This window comes from Anolis carolinensis, chromosome 2 (assembly GCF_035594765.1).
Source record: "Anolis carolinensis isolate JA03-04 chromosome 2, rAnoCar3.1.pri, whole genome shotgun sequence".
NCBI classification, from domain to species: Eukaryota; Metazoa; Chordata; class Lepidosauria; order Squamata; family Dactyloidae; genus Anolis; species Anolis carolinensis.
In genome coordinates, this window is record NC_085842.1 from 108885761 (window position 1) to 108901809 (window position 16049).

A 16049-nucleotide genomic window follows, 5' to 3' on the forward strand; every position below is an offset into this window, starting at 1 on the left:
TTTGACTTCCTTACCCATGGTTTCACTTACCAACACTCCCAAAATTATCCCATATGTGTTTATGAACTTCTCTGGGTCCTCCAGGTATGCTTCCTGCCCAGGTATCCAGTGTGTGTGTGTTGGAATATATCCACTATGGATACTGTGTGGTCATACTATAGTCACCAGCGGCAGGGAGTGAATGGTTGTTCAGATAGGGAGTTATTTTTCAAACACCCTGTACTTCAGTGATTTCCAAATTCTAGTTGTCCAGGCATTTTGGATGTTAACTCCCAGAAGGCTCTGCTGCCTTGGCCAAAGATCAGGGATTTTGGGAGACAAAGTCCAAAAACACCTGAAAGACCAGAGTTGGAGAAATACTGCTTTAGCAAAAAACAATTTCTTGAATAAAGGCACATCATTTGTTGCCTTTCTCAGATTTCTCTTTTCTTTCTCCCTTAACGTTGCTCTTTCATTTCCCCACCTTTGAGGACAGATATGAAACAAAGCAAAAGGGAAAGTGAAAGCCGTTATAATCTACTTTTTGTTTTGAGCAGGCAATCTGAGGTTTGCAGCCCAGACTTTCTGACATGAAAGATGAACATACTGGGAGAAAAAGACATTTGGACATTGCCAAGCCTGTACAACCCACCTGGATTAGAGGGACTGCTTACTGACCATTTTTTATTTTGCTTGCCAAGCTACTTGAGGGGCTCTGAGAACATCTGAATCCATGACATATTGGCTGGTGACATGTTGTTCCATGTGGAATCAAAGAAGCAAAAAATATACATGGATTATTTGGAAATTATCTCTCCTTTGAAGTTTATGAGAAGTGAGAAAGACTTGGAAAGGTAAGTTTTTAATAGATCCAGCTATACTGTGATGGGAGGGAAGGATTCAGTGCCTAACTAATGACAAATGAGGGCCATTGCTAGTTCAGTAATGAGTCTCCTTTCTTATTTATGATCATTATGTCTGGAATTGCTCCGAAACAGAATGCCTTCAAATTTAGAATCGCACCACATAAGCAAAATCCATTGTAAACACTTTTTTTGATAGGAAGATTATTTCCCCTGTCCAACGAGGCCCTGTGCTTAAGTATACCTAAGCACAATGGTACATCCAGCAGTGGAAGGATACTTTATAGCTTTATGTCCTACACTTCCAAATTTGAGAGAGAAGTAGGAAAGTTCTCTTATTTTCCCCCCCCCCCACCCTTCTTCTGATATTTTTTGAGAATATGATGCTCAAAATCAGCCTCCCTTCCGATTTTTAGTTGAGCCTAATCAAAGCATGATAATATGTTCTACTTCTTCAGCTAATTGTCCTGATTATTTTTTCTTTAAAAATATGTAAGTAAATAATACATACGGTGCCTTCCTATCCTTACTGTTTCTTTTTAATTATTGGGATTTGACATTAATCCGTTTTATTTATGCATGCATTTGCTTAGTATTTATACCCAGCTCTTCAACCATAAAGGTTCTTGTGGCTTGCAAATTGTTAACTTGACAGTTCTTTCCCCCAGGTTTATAATCTAAAAAGTCACACAACACAAGGAAAAGGGAATGGCAGTTTAGTTCAACAGTTGAGATGGAGGGAGGGTCTTTTTGTTGCTTCTGGGTCTAGGCACTTTCTGCAATAGATAATACACATATTTCTTGAAGCTGAGTTGGATTGCTCTTGGTTGCTATGAAGCATTTCAGTACTGCATCATTATTGCTGTTGTGGAGGGGAAAGTGTTGGGTCAATTAACCTTTTGTTATCTGTGTTTTAGTTCTGTTTGCTTGCTTTGCTTTGTTTAATGTTGATAATTATATATATATTTTAGACACAGACCGTGATGGACCCTTCAGATCTGTGGAAGTCCAGTTCTAGAACCCCATGTAGATGCCTAAAAAGGAGGTGATCATGCTACATATTATTTAATGTCAGCAATATGTGCACAGATGTTTCAGTGAATCAGCATTCACGTTGTCACTTTTACACATAGGATATGACAACCTTTGGTTGGTGAAAGTCAAGGATCTGGAGGTTCCACTATACAGTAGTTAGGATTGCCATAAATTAGAAAAGAATTGAAGGCACACAAGACAATAACAACAACACAGTAGGGTGGACATGCTCTGGAGCCTGGATGGCCACAATGCAACTTTTTCAGCTCTTCCAGAGCCCTCGGACCCTTTCACAGTTATAGCACCATGATTCCACTTTTGCTTCCATGGCTGCCTCCTCTGCAATCCGGAGTTTGTAGTTTGATCAGAGGCACCAGGTGATTCTCAAGGCCCCTCCCTGAACTGCCAACCCCAGGGATTCACCAGACATTGCCATGGGAATTAAAGTGGAATCATAGTGCTGTAATTATGTGATGTGAAAAGTCGTTTGAAGAGCCACAACACATTGTTGCATTTGCTGGAATCCCTACAGGTTGCCTTTCAAGCCATTCTGGGGTCTGTGTTTGGGGATGTTTTGGGGTGGAGAGACCCATTTGGTAGTCTCACAGAGAGGTTTCTAAATATTTATGCTTTTTTAAAGCCAAAAATGGACAGGGAGCACAAAGGTCTATTTGTGGTTTGCTGGCTGCACAATTCTGCCCTGGTGTACAGCATTTCTGGTTGTAAAATAACCTGACTAGTTTGCCTAATATGGCAACACAGATTCCCTAAATGAGCTTCTTATGTCTGTGCTTTTTAACTGGAGTGAAGTGCTAACTTTGAATTCTGAAATCTGCATAGAAGTGCCTCATATTATTGTTTAGAAAAGTATTTCTGTTTTGCAGATGTGTCTCTCTGATGAGTAAGTAGCTTGGGAAAAAATGTGGGTTGGAAGAGGATTAGCAAACTCCACCCCTCCTTTTCTGTAAAAGTATTGAAATATCTCCCATTGAAGCTCTTTTTGTTTACTAGTTGTGTGAAGGTCTTCTCCCCCCACTCCCCCATGATGTTGCAGGTGGAAATCACGAAGTTTTCCCAATGTCCCTGGACTGCAGTCCCCCAACAGCGATGGAGAATGCTGAAAGTTGCAGTGCAGAGGGCTGTAAGATATTCATCCTTGTGCTATGAGACTTGTTCTGTAATGTGAGATACCTTTTTGGCTGGTATACACTTAATGCCACATGCTATGCTTTCTGCTTTTTTGTGAATAGTGCTTTAAGTTAGTCTTTGTTTATAGCTACAATAGCAAAGAGTTTTCTGCAGCTGAGCAATCAGGCTGGTGAAAAGAGGAATCAGTCAGTCTGTGTCCCGTTGCCAACTTCTCTATTGGCAGTAAAGGGAAGAGCTCTGCTTTCTCCACAGTCATGGTGGAAAGTGAAAAATCTTGCAAATAAGAAACTGGTGGATGTGTTTTCCTTTGGTCAGCCCACCTGGGGAAGAAGGGACTTCCCTTCATGCCAAGCAGGAGGGCAAAGGATAAAGAAACAGAGCAATTTTCTATCTCTGCCAGCTCACCTCACTTTACCCTGTCATAATTTTTATTAATAACTTTTACCCTTCAGTAGGATCCCTTCTTCTAAAAAACTAAAGACACGTCCACATTAGACCAAAATGCAGGTCCTATCTCGCTTTTAACGGAGGTGTCCAAAGGAAAGCCTGGGGTTGTGGAAGGGGGTGAGGACTGAAACCCAGGAGGAAGCGGGTTATTTTAACCCGCTTCCTCCTGGATTTTTGGGCCGTGTAAAAGGGCCCTAAAGAAGAAAATTTTGTTCACAGATCTGTAACGTTGGTGGCCATAATAACAAGTCTATTTTAAGCAAATCTGTTTAACATGGATAGATCCCAAAGACAATTTCAACTGTAGTTTCAACTTTAGTGAAAATGCAAGGTCAAAGGCTTTTTCTAAGAAATATTTCAGAGGTAAAGCTGTGACACTTTTCATTTTTATAAAATAATCTTTATTAGAGATTTGTTATTACATGTTGAAGAAGCAAGAAAGGGGAAGTTGGATAAGGGTAGGTGTTGGGTGTGGCTGGGTTAGGGTTGGGGTTGGTGTATTGGGGATGGGGGGGTTTCAGGTAAATGGGGGAGGCTCATAGGGTAGGGAAGTTGAGGGATGGGGGTTAAAACATTGACTTCCAGGTCACTACCGAGGAGGTATTCTTGGAGTTCGGTGTCTTCCTTCGTTGTCCTCATTCGTTTCTTCAGTTTCTTTTTTTCATATTCGTTTCCCCTTATATCTGGGGGTGGTTCTTTTTCTTTTAAATCTTATTGTTCACTTCAAGTCTACTCTAGATTTTCCTATATCACTTATAGTTAAGTATTTCTCCACCTGTTGCCAATTTGTCTTCTTCCTTGGCTTCCCCTGATCTTTAGCTGTTAGGTAGGTTAGTCTATCCATATTTTTTATTTCTAATACTTTAATTAACCACTCCATCCTGGAGGGTATATCTATTTGTCTCCAGCATCTGGCATATGTAATTCTTGCTGCTGTTGTGAGATATGTCATTATTTTTTCCTCGTTTGACCCCAGGGGAATTTTGGAGATGCCCAGTAAGTATGTTTCTGGCAGTTTAATAAATTTATTGTCTAAAATTGTCTGGATGCAGTCATGAATCATAGACCAATACTCTTTTGCTTTTTTGCACCTCCACCAAATATGGTAGTAGGTTCCTTCCTCTTCTCTACATTTCCAGCATTTTGTATTCATACTTTTATTTATAAATCCTATTTTTTGGGGTGTAATATGCCATCTGTGGAGCATTTTCATCCAATTTTCTTTTAATTCAAAAGCATATGTGAACTTTAGCTTTCTGCTCCAACATGCTTCCCATTCCTCCATTTGAATTGGTCTGCCAATATCTTTGGCCCATTTGACCATACAATTTTTAATTAACTCAGTTTCAGTGTCCCATTCTAATAATATTTTATAGATTTTTGCAATTATCTTTCCTTCTGTAAACAGTACTCTATCCCATAAGCTATTTTTCTCCATGAAACCCACTGTCTTGTCCTTTTTATAATATTCTTTAAGTTGACCGTATTGTAACCATGATATGTTTATGTGGTCTTCTTTTATTTCTTGTTGTGTTTTTAATATATACTCTGAACCCTGTTTCTTTATTACTTCTTCATAGTTAGGCCAATTGGTCCACCCTAGGAGCCTTCTTTGTGCTGCCTCCAGAGGGGAGATCCAGCTGTGACACTTTTCAGATTATGATGATAGTGGTGGAGTTCTTGCTTTGCACAATTCCTACTTTGGATTGACTCTTGGTTGAGTTTTACAGTCTTCTATATTCCTTGGCTTTGCATTTTATTTTTAAAAAAAGTCAAAAGGAGGGAAAATAAGCACATTAGTCATAGGTTAACATACAAGCTGACCAAACTTAACATGTAGTCTTCTGATGTGGGTGATAGCATGCTGTACAACAGGACTGCACAGCATACCACCTGAGGGCAGAATGCAGGCTATAAGGACTAAGCATAAGGCTCTTAGGAGGAGGTCACTGGGAGTTTGGTCACCTTGAGTTTTCCTGTGCAGCCCTGGTGATGTCACTCTCTCCCTTGCCCATCTCTTAACTCCATTCCTGCCTGGATTTGCCAGTGGCACATACTTCCCTATAAAGAAGTGACTTAAAAAGTTTTCCCCCTGGAGAGCTGAAATCCCATCTGCTGCCTGAAGAGGTTTCCTCTATTTTAAATTTGGCCCCTTATTACTGCCAGGTAGTGCAGTCCTGATATATAACACCAGAAGCAGCTCTGATAGGTGCGGCATTTATCTCTGCTGCATAGCTTACACACCATTGAAAGTAGTATTCAAAGACATAGCCATGGTAGTTTGCATCAGTATGTGAGGGGAGCCTGTAGCACATTTGAAACTAGGAAGATGTTTATCACATAAACTTTCATAATTTTTGTCTACTTTATCAAATACATGAAGTGCCTAAGGAGAGACTTTTATTCCCATGAATCAGTAGGGTGTGTAAATGGTAACAGAAATGAAATACCTGTAGATAATATGGTGGGATGATAAGTTCAGTAATAAAAATGGCCATTGAGAAACAAAGGTGGGAGAAAGTATATTGCATGAAGACAAAATGAGTTGGAAAAAACACACTAATGGTGGAGAAAAGGTTTTGGAGTGCTACATGATACTGGCTAGGAAACAGAAGAGATGTGATAAAATAAGCATTTGACCTTTCATGAGGCTGAGAAGTTCAATAATGTTATAATATGTGCAGTATGTCAGGAACTATTGCCTCTATTCAACCCAGTCTCAATGGACTAGAGTTTGAGGATATATTCCAATTCTATCGTTTCTCTTCCTTATCTCCCTTTGAAGTACTTTTGTTGGCTAGTGTTTTGAATCTGAGCTGGAATGTCCAGGAAGACTGAAGTGCTCTGTAACTAGTTTTTTCATTCATAATGTCTGATTTATATATATATATTCTCTGGACAGAGAATGGTCTGTTTGCGCACTGTAGAGAGCTGAAGGGCGTTGTTGACAAAGGATATTATAGATCACATTATTAAGGGATGAGCAATTTGAGGTAGCCACAATTTCTACTGTTTGTATAGAATCACTGTTGCGTGTTATATTTTTACCACAGATAGTGAATTATTGCTGTCCTTTGGGGTTTGATTCCAGGACACACACACACACACACACACACACACACACACACTAAAATCCATGACTGTTACTGTATACTCAGTGGTTTATCAAAATAGCAAAATCAAGGTTTGCATTTTGAATTTTTAAATCCTCTACCATTAGGCCATTGTTTTGAAGTTCCAGAAAGGGGCAGAAAGAATTGGCTTCTTAATTCATTATTTTTTATTTTATTATCAGGAGTGTTCCTTTTTGTTGTTAAGAAGCCAAAAAGGAAATCTGTTGACATTTATATCCTGTTTCAGGCGGTACATCACTACATAAATGATTGCATGAATTGTAAATTGTATAGGAAGTTTAGAATGGTATAGAGTACATGGTATGTTTCCTCAAGGTTCAGAGTGACAGACAGTGGGCCCAAATATGGACCAGCCCTTGTCACATTAAAAGAGAAAAACTTCTGATTGTTCACATCAGAGATTTAGTTGAAATGTCCACTTGGAGTGAGTTTCGATTCCCCAGATGCCGAGTTGCTATGTGGAGCTTAAAACAAACAGGAAGGAGAGTTAAAGTAAACATGCCTCATGTTCTCATTACAAAGGACTCGTTTGTTAATTCCTGGCCTAACAAGACTCAAAGCTGTTGCAAGCAAAATTATTTTCTGCACAAGCATCGACTCAACTTCACAGCAAAGCTGAGTGTTACTAAAACACCTAATACTTGTGTTTCAGTGTTTGTAGGCACTGTAACACTACAGTTGGTGGTTTTCCCAAGTTAAGTCACGTGGCTAAAGAAAAGGAAATCACTCACTGGAGACACCTGTGATAGCAATTGAGCAATTTTCCTCTGGGGTTGTGATAGCTGTATCAGTGAATTTTGTTTTAGAAACTGCAGGAAAGTCAAAAGGACATTGTCCAGTTCTGAGAGAGCCAGAGAAAGAGCTGTGTTGTCAGCTTAGCCCTTCTAAAGATATACTTCAGCACATAATCATAGTCTACGAAAAACGGCCATGATCCTATTAGACTGAGAATATGCCTACTCAGAGTGATGGAGCATTGGGGGTGGGGATGAGAGGACTGTCTGAGCAGAAGTGGAGAAAATTTAGCCTGAATCTATTGCCCATTGTTAGACAGAAACAATGGAAGTTGTCTTAGACAATTCTTGGTGGTGATATCCTAACCTGCTCAGTCTGTCTGTCTGTCTGTCTGTCTATCTATCTATCTATCTATCTATCTATCTATCTATCTATCTATCTATCTATCTATCTCATAATATAAATTATGATTGCTAAAGTAATAGTCTGACTACTCAAACCACATCTGGAGTACTATGCTTATTTTTGGGTGCCACATTTTAAGAAGGATAGATGAGTTGGAGTGGTTCAGAAAAGGGCAACAAGAGAACATGGTATGGAAAACAAAATATATGAGGAAAGGTTGAGAGAGTTGGACTTGTTCCACCTGGTAAAGAGAAGACTCAAATGCGACACAATTATACTGTATGGGCTCCTTATTTACAGGACTGATACCTGTGTTTTCATTTATCCACATCTGATGAAATGTGACATCTCTAGATATTTTCTAAGTTCTCTAGAAAGCTTCTGTGATATTCCTCAGCTGTATATCCATAGTTTTAATAAGATTGGCTTTTTTCTGCAGTTTCACATAGCCACATAAGGTCAAGGAATGAATCCTTAGTGGATACATGGATCATAGTATATTCTTTAAATTACTGGTGGGTAGGTTTGAACGGAAGATTAGAAGGATTTCTTCAGCAATTGAACCAATTGCCTCCATGGACATCTTCTATAATAAGCCAGACAGCTACCTGCAGCTACCTGGCGCAATGGGTTAAATCTTTGTGCTGGCAGGTCTGCTAACTTGAAGGTTGGGCTGCTGACCTGAAGACTGTCGGTTCGAATCCAACCCGGGGAAAGCATGAATGAGCTCCCTCTATCAGCTCCAGCTCCATGCGGGGATATGAAAGAGGCCTCCCACAAGGATAGTAAAACATCAAACATCCAGGCATCCCCTGGGCAGTGGCCTTGCAGACGACCAATCTCTCACACCAAAAGCAACTTTCACTTTCTCGAGTGGCTCCTGACATGAAAAAAAAAGTGATTTCCCAAACTTAAATCCTGGGATTCCATAGAAGCATGGCAATAATCTGATTACAACTGTAATTGGCAATAGTTTATAGATTTTAAGAAAGCAAAGAAGTACCTTGGTATATATACCCTGTTTCCCCTAAAATAAGACATCCCCAAAAAATAAGACCTAGTAGAGGTTTTGCTAAATATAAGGCCTCCCCCAAAAGTAAGACCTAGCAAAGTTTTTGTTTGGAAGCATGCCCAACGAACAGAACACCAGAGCATGCAAGATCGGTAAATGTACATACCAGTTGTATATGGAAATAATGGCAGTAACAAGAAATTATTGACAGAAGTCACAGTTTGTCTGGTTTGGTTATGTTGGTTTGTGATGACAATTACTATAGAATAAATGTTGATTTTTTTTATTCAACAATAAATGTGAATTCTTCTTCATGGAAAAATAAGACATCCCCTGAAAATAAGACCTAGCACATCTTTGGGAGTAAAAAATAATATAAGACACTGTTTTATTTTCGGGGAAACACGGTAGGTACCTGTCAGCATATGGTGACACCATTCATTTCACAGGATATCCTTAGGCAAGAAATGCTTAGAGGTGGTTTTGCCAGTTCCTTCTTCGGAAATGCATCTTATCGTGCTGTGTGTTCATTGGCAATTCCCCATCCAAGTACTAGCAAGCAATCATCCCGCTTAGTTTCCAAGATCAAGCAGACTATATGACTGCATTTTTTTTCAGGACCATAAATCGTGGTTTGTTTACTTTCAAACACTTTTTGGGGAGTGATACTTTGCTGCATTAGACTGAGGGATCCCCAAAATATCATATAAACGTAAAACCAATTGCAAGTATATTTTGCAACTGATGAAATTGCAAGTGTATTTTGTGGGTGAAAAACAGTGAACTGGATTGGGGGATCCCCCAGGGGTGATGTAGTTTACAGATCTCAGATCACCACCACACCCTACAAAAAAAGCCCCAATGGATCATATAGTTCTCTGTGCTGTTCACAGGGGTCAGTGCCTGCTTATTGAATTGGTGTACTGCATCTTTTGCTCAAAAATAGCTTTCAAGGGAACTAGCAGTGGCCTAAATGTACTGGTTATCCCAGTTATGCAGAGTGAATCTGTACAAACTCGGAGAGATAGCATTTGAATAAATCCCACTGATCCAAGGATACTAGTCTAGTTGAGACTAACAATTGGATTTGACCTCAGATAAAACCAATTACAATTAAAACAGAAAAAATGGAAAAAGTTTTAAATACAAAAGTTTAAAAAACATCTAAGCTATATAAAATAAATCAAGCCAGTTAAAAATGCAAACCATAAGAAATGCCATAGCACAACAAAATAACGAACAGAAAGTTGAGTACTTTGTTTAGGCAGACCTGGCCATGTGCAATCCACCCTTAAAGGCCTGTCAGAATAGCCTTTAAAGGTAAAAGGTAAGGGAAAGATTTTCCCCTGACGTTAAGTCCAGTCGTGACCGACTCTGGGGATTGGTGCTCATTTCCATTTCTAAGCCGAAGAGCCGGCGTTGTCCGTAGACACCTCCAAGGTCATGTGGCCAGCATGACTGCATGGAGTGCCGTTACCTTCCTGCCAGAGCGGTACCTATTGATCTACTCACATTAGCATGTTTTCAAACTGCTAGGTTAGCAGGAGCTGGGGCTTACAGCGGGTGCTCATTCTGCTCCTGGGATTTGAACCTTTTGGTCCGCAAGTTCAGCAGCTCAGCGCTTTAACACACTGTGCCTTTACCCGTTAGCAAAGGTAAACATCTGTGGGTCCCTAGATGTTTAAGCCTTCAACTCCCAGAAGTCCTAACAGCTGGTAAACTGGCTGGGATTTCTGGGAGATGTAGGCCAAAACATCTGGGGACCCCAGGTTGAGAACCACTGTCTTGGCAGAAAAAGAGTCTAATCTCCATGAGAATGTATTAGTAATATTAGCTATTGTGATAGGTAGACACAATAGCTAATATTAGCTATTGTATTCCAAGAAGATTCTCTGAATATAGATACAGTATTACATTTCACTCTCATAGATAAATAGTTTGCCTTGTATACCATTTTTGCCTAAAACAAACAAAATTGTCCTGGTGTCATCATAATAATCCTCATCCTGCCTTTATTCACCAAACAGGCAAACAAAAATTAACATAGATATTTAACAAAAATTAAAAACTCAAAAAGATGTCCTAAAATATAAATATCTATAGAGCTAACTGCAGTTTGAAATGGATCCACTAAAAGGTGAGAAGGAAACAAAGTACAACACAGTACAAAAAGCCATTTTCTTATGAACAAGCCGTTCCAAAAACCTTGCTAGTAATAGAATACTTCTCCAATACTGTTTGCTATGTTTTAAAATGAAATGATCCTGCAATCTGATTTCCAGCGATACAATTTTTAAACCAACAGATGGCAGCATCCTATCAGAAGTCCACAAAAATGGTTGACTGTGTCCCCAGTTTAAAAAATCTTGCAACTACCTAAACCAAAATCTTTTGCAGTCCATGAATGTTTGCACCACAATAAATCTGTTAAGTCTGATAAATGGCATTTCTTTTCTGGATATACTTCTTAGAAGTTTATGAGTTTGTCCTCATGAAAACTCTATGGCGTAAGTAAGCTAGGCTGCAAGGGAGTGATGAACATCCTGTGAATTTCATAACTTAGTGAGATTAATGTGTTGTATCCAGCTCAGATTCTAAAGGCATCTCCCGCAGAACTTCAGGTCCTGAGATTCCATGGGATGTGTCCAGAGGAGGGCAACTAAAAATGATCAAGGGTCTGGAGAACAAGCCCTATGAGGAGCGGCTTAAAGAACTGGGCATGTTTAGCCTGCAGAAGAGAAGGCTTAGAGGAGACATGATAGCCATGTATAAATATGTGAGGGGAAATCATAGGGAGGAGGGAGCAAGCTTGTTTTCTGTTGCCCTGGAGACTAGGACGTGGAGCAATGGCTTCAAACTACAGGGAAGGAGATTCCACCTGAACATCAGGAAGAACTTCCTCACTGTGAGAGCTGTTCGGCAGTGGAACTCTCTGCCCCAGACTGTGGTGGAGGCTCCTTCTTTGGAGGCTTTTAAGCAGAGGCTGAATGGCCGTCTGTCGGGGGTGCTTTGAATGTGATTTCCTGCTTCTTGGACTGGATGGCCCATGAGGTCTCTTCCAACTCTACTATTCTATGATTCTATGAAATCCTGGCAATTAAAACGGAATCATGGTGCTATAATTCTACAGTGCGAATTGGCTCCCGTTCTCTCTGCACTCTGCCAGACCTTGGAACTATGTTTCTTACATTTCAATTTTTCTTCCCCCAGCAACTTTAGGGACTGATCTGGGCAAAACCCAATGGTATCACGTTAAACCCTACTGTGAGTTAGCTGGCCTTTTCTTTTATTTCTTTTATCTCAAAATGACATGTTAACAACATGACATTAAAAAAGTGTCTTGCCTGCCCCACCCACACACACACATAATACTTGCTTCTGCTGATTTTTATATCATCTTTCTAGATGTACACATCTGCAGATCTCAAAAGTTTTCACACATTTTGGTGTCCTTTTGCTCAACCAAAAATTTGTATAACGAGGCATTGAATTTTTGCCTAAATGTATGTTGTACGCCATTCTGAGTCCCCTGCGCGGTGAGAAGAGCGGGATAGAAATGTAGTTAATAATAATAATAATAATAATAATAATAATAATAATAATAATAATAATAATAACCCCACTACTACCACCACTACCACCAAAACCTGACCTAATACAAGGGATTCACTTCTGTATACTTCCAGGCCAAACACAACTAGATTTAAGAGTTTTTAAATAATTAAAAAAATGTTCTAAATCACTTTATCATCTTCCTGATAATGTGAATGAAGTAATAATTATATAATTCATGGTATAGTTTTGGACTATGGCTTTGGAGTCCAGGGCTTGAATTGCTACTTGCCCATGGGAACCCACTTGAGCAAGCCATGCTCTTTTAGCCTCAGAGGAAGACAACAACAAACCTTAGAAAAAAAGTAAATGAGGTGGATCTTAGCTTTAACAAGCAGCATTTCTCTCCTCGTGTTAGAAAAATAAGCAAAGAAAAAATGGAGACAGGAAACATGTTTTATGCTTTTCTATTTATAGCATAGCTAGAGCAAGTCTGTATGATTCCACTGGACTTATGAAGATTTCTACCAGTTTAGGCCACAGTGAAAATTTGGCTTCCTGCTCTTTTTCCTTCTTGAATATCTCTCCTCCCCTCCCTACATGCCTAAAGCTGAAACACTTGCATGTAAGCATAAATACCGTATATACTCGAGTATAAGCTGACCCGAAAATAAGCCAAGGCACCTAATTTTTTCACAAAACTGGGAAAACCTATTGATGAGAGTGGGAAATGCAACAGCTACTGACAAATTTCAAAAATAAAAATAAATATAGATACAGTACTAATAAAATTACATTATTTGAGGTGTCAATAGGTTAAATATTTTGAATGTTTACATAAATTGTAATTTATAATAATACAGTAGAGTCTCACTTATCCAACAGTTGCTTATCCAAGGTTCTGGATTATCCAACGCATTTTTGTAGTCAATGTTTTCAATATATCGTGATATTTTAGTGCTAAATTCGTAAATACAGTAATTACTACATAGCATTACTGTGTATTGAACTACTTTTTCTGTCAAATTTGTTGTATAACATGATGTTTTGGTGCTTAATTTGTAAAATCATAACCTAATTTAATGTTTAATAGGCTTTTCCTTAATCTCTCGTTATTATCCAACATATTCGCTTATCCAATGTTCTGCCGGCCCGTTTATGTTGGATAAGCAAGACTCTACTGTAATAATAAAACTTTAATAAGATAAGACTGTCTAAGTCTGATTACCTATATACTTGAGTATAAGCCGACCCGAACATAAACTAGCCAGGATCCTCACTCGAGTATAAGCTGAGGGGAGCTTTTTCAGTCCTAAAAAAGGGCTGAAAAAACTAGCCTTATACTAGAGTATATACAGTAAGTGCTGCTTATTCTGTATGAGTTTCTTTCACAGCCCAAAAATATTGTTTTTGTTTGAATTGTGATCAATGCAGGTCACGCTAAGCCAGTGCTTCTCAGCCTGTGGGTCCCCAGATGTTTTGGCCTTCAGCTCCCAGAAATCCTAACAGCTGGTAAACTGGCTGGGATTTCTGGGAGTTGTAGGCCAAAAACCTGGGGACCCACAGGTTGAGAACCACTGCACTAAGCCTTTAGTCAGTGGTTCTAAACCTGGATCTGGCTTGGATTTCTCATCTCTTCAAGAGTATTATTGAGCTAGTTGCCCTGGCATAATAAAGACAATGAGCTGTCTTCCACTCTCCAAATTTTGCTCACTTCAAAATGCAATTTAAATCTTTTTGATTTATTTCCAAAACCATTGCCTCATAACATCAGCATCTAACACCTAAAATTAAGACCTCTTGTTAAGGGAATTGTGATTCTCCTTGTAAAGATGAGCAATCAATATTGATATCTGGTTAGAATAGAGCAGATTGGGTAGCTGCTAAGAGCGATATAGAGCTCTCCAGTTGACCAATACATTAGAAATGGCATCAAGCATGACATAGGTGAACTTAAAAGAAAGAGTAAGCCAGGATTCTGGATACTCTGGATTTCCTTTGAATGCGCCCTGCAGTAGGTTCACACTCGCAGTCCAAAGCATTAATGATAAACTCAGCATGCTGTGGCATGGCTTGTCTACAGTCAGCACCTGGACAGCAGACCGAGCCAACATTCAGGACACTGGCTGACAGGTTTTCTTCCAGGGATGGGATATAAGCATAAGGAAATTACAGCACACACAGCAGGAACTCTGTATCTGCAAGAGATATATTTCCAAACTTTGTGTGGATACATAAAACCAGGGGGACTATCAAATCCTACTGAAATGAAGGACTTTTGGTTCAAGAATTCCAAAGAGCTGCACTGGAGGACCTAGAAAATGCTTAGCGAGTACATACTTTGTTGGACTTGGGTAAATAAAACCGTGGATTTGAGAGGGCGGGGCGGTCATACTGTATGTCTTAGCTTTCATTTATACCAATAACTTAGCAAATGTAATTTTAATCAGAACTCTGGCCTGTTTCTGTCCACTGTTGTGTATGCGGTCACCCTATTGAGAATCGCTATTACTGATTTGTTGATCCCTCCTTCATATAACTTATTTACATTTCCCATCCAGTAATAAAATACCAGCACTCCAAACATTTCAAGGTCAGAGCCATGCCCCAGTTGATATGTGCATATTTCCAACGTTACTACTTGAAAGTATATAGTAAATGTTGTTAAATGTGCCACAGCAGCTCCAAAAAAGTGCAGGGACTGGTGGAGGTTAGAGCTGCCATTGCAAAGGCAGCTCTAACCTGCAGTCGCTTTCACCCTTTCTTCACAGACTCACATATACTGCCCAAAGTACTTTTTTAACAGCTCAGTTCAGTGACTTGAAATCTCTCACTTCCTGTAGCTTGCTGTCATGACAATTCCTGTACCACACTTCTTTGTGTCTAATTATTATTCTTCATCAGAGAAGCCAAAGCTTAGCACTTCATTGCTGATTTCCTTTGAGGATCTCCACCATAGTTGCAGCAGAAGTTTATTAAATTTCTCTTATTCAGTTAATATTTCTTAACAACAAAAATAACAGTAATAACAGCATGAAGGGCATAATTGATAAAATGAATATGGATAAATTAATGTATTTACTGTCCCAAACCTCAAATGGAAAGAAAATAACAACAGACTGGTCACCACTGAGAAAATATATGATACCAGAAAAAATGGAATTGATAATAGAGCCAACTTGAGGACATAAGAAAAATTGTTCTACTATGAGACAATAGGAAAAGGGGATAGTGAAACTAAAAATAATTAAGAAATGACAATATAAACTACAGTGGACAAGATTGGAAGCCAAACCTTTTCCACACCTTCCTTCCCTTTTTTCCTGTACCCATCTCTTGTAGACTCCCCCTTTCTTCTTCTTTTTTTCATATTCTTTTTGCAACTTGTTATACCTCCTAGTTATCCCACCAGCCCCTTCCCTATCATTCCTATGTTATTTTTTATATTGTAAAATATATTGTATTGTTTTCAGTAAAAATATTTTTAAAAAGAAAATAAAAATAATGATGACAGAGAATTTCCATAATTATAAAAGAGTCAATGAAGACATTGAAGCAGTTCACGATTTTCAGTGCCTTGATGCTCTGTCATTAATCAGAAGGAGATTGTAGTCAAGAAATCAAAAGAAGTCTAGGATATGAAATGCCAGCTATGAAGGAACTGAACAACATTATCCAGTGTAAAGATACATTATTGAACATTGAAGCTAGGATTGCCCATGCCATTGTATTTTCAGT

The 16049-nt window shown here is 39.0% G+C and overlaps 1 long non-coding RNA gene across 1 annotated transcript in view; it reads left to right on the forward strand.

Moving 5' to 3' along the window:
• The first annotated feature begins 256 nt into the window (after positions 1-256).
• Positions 257-16049, forward strand: part of LOC134297111 (uncharacterized) — a 97319-nt gene continuing 81526 nt past the window's right edge. The window contains exon 1 of the long non-coding RNA XR_010003858.1: positions 257-833. This is a non-coding gene — a long non-coding RNA (uncharacterized LOC134297111). The remainder of the gene's footprint in view (positions 834-16049) is intronic.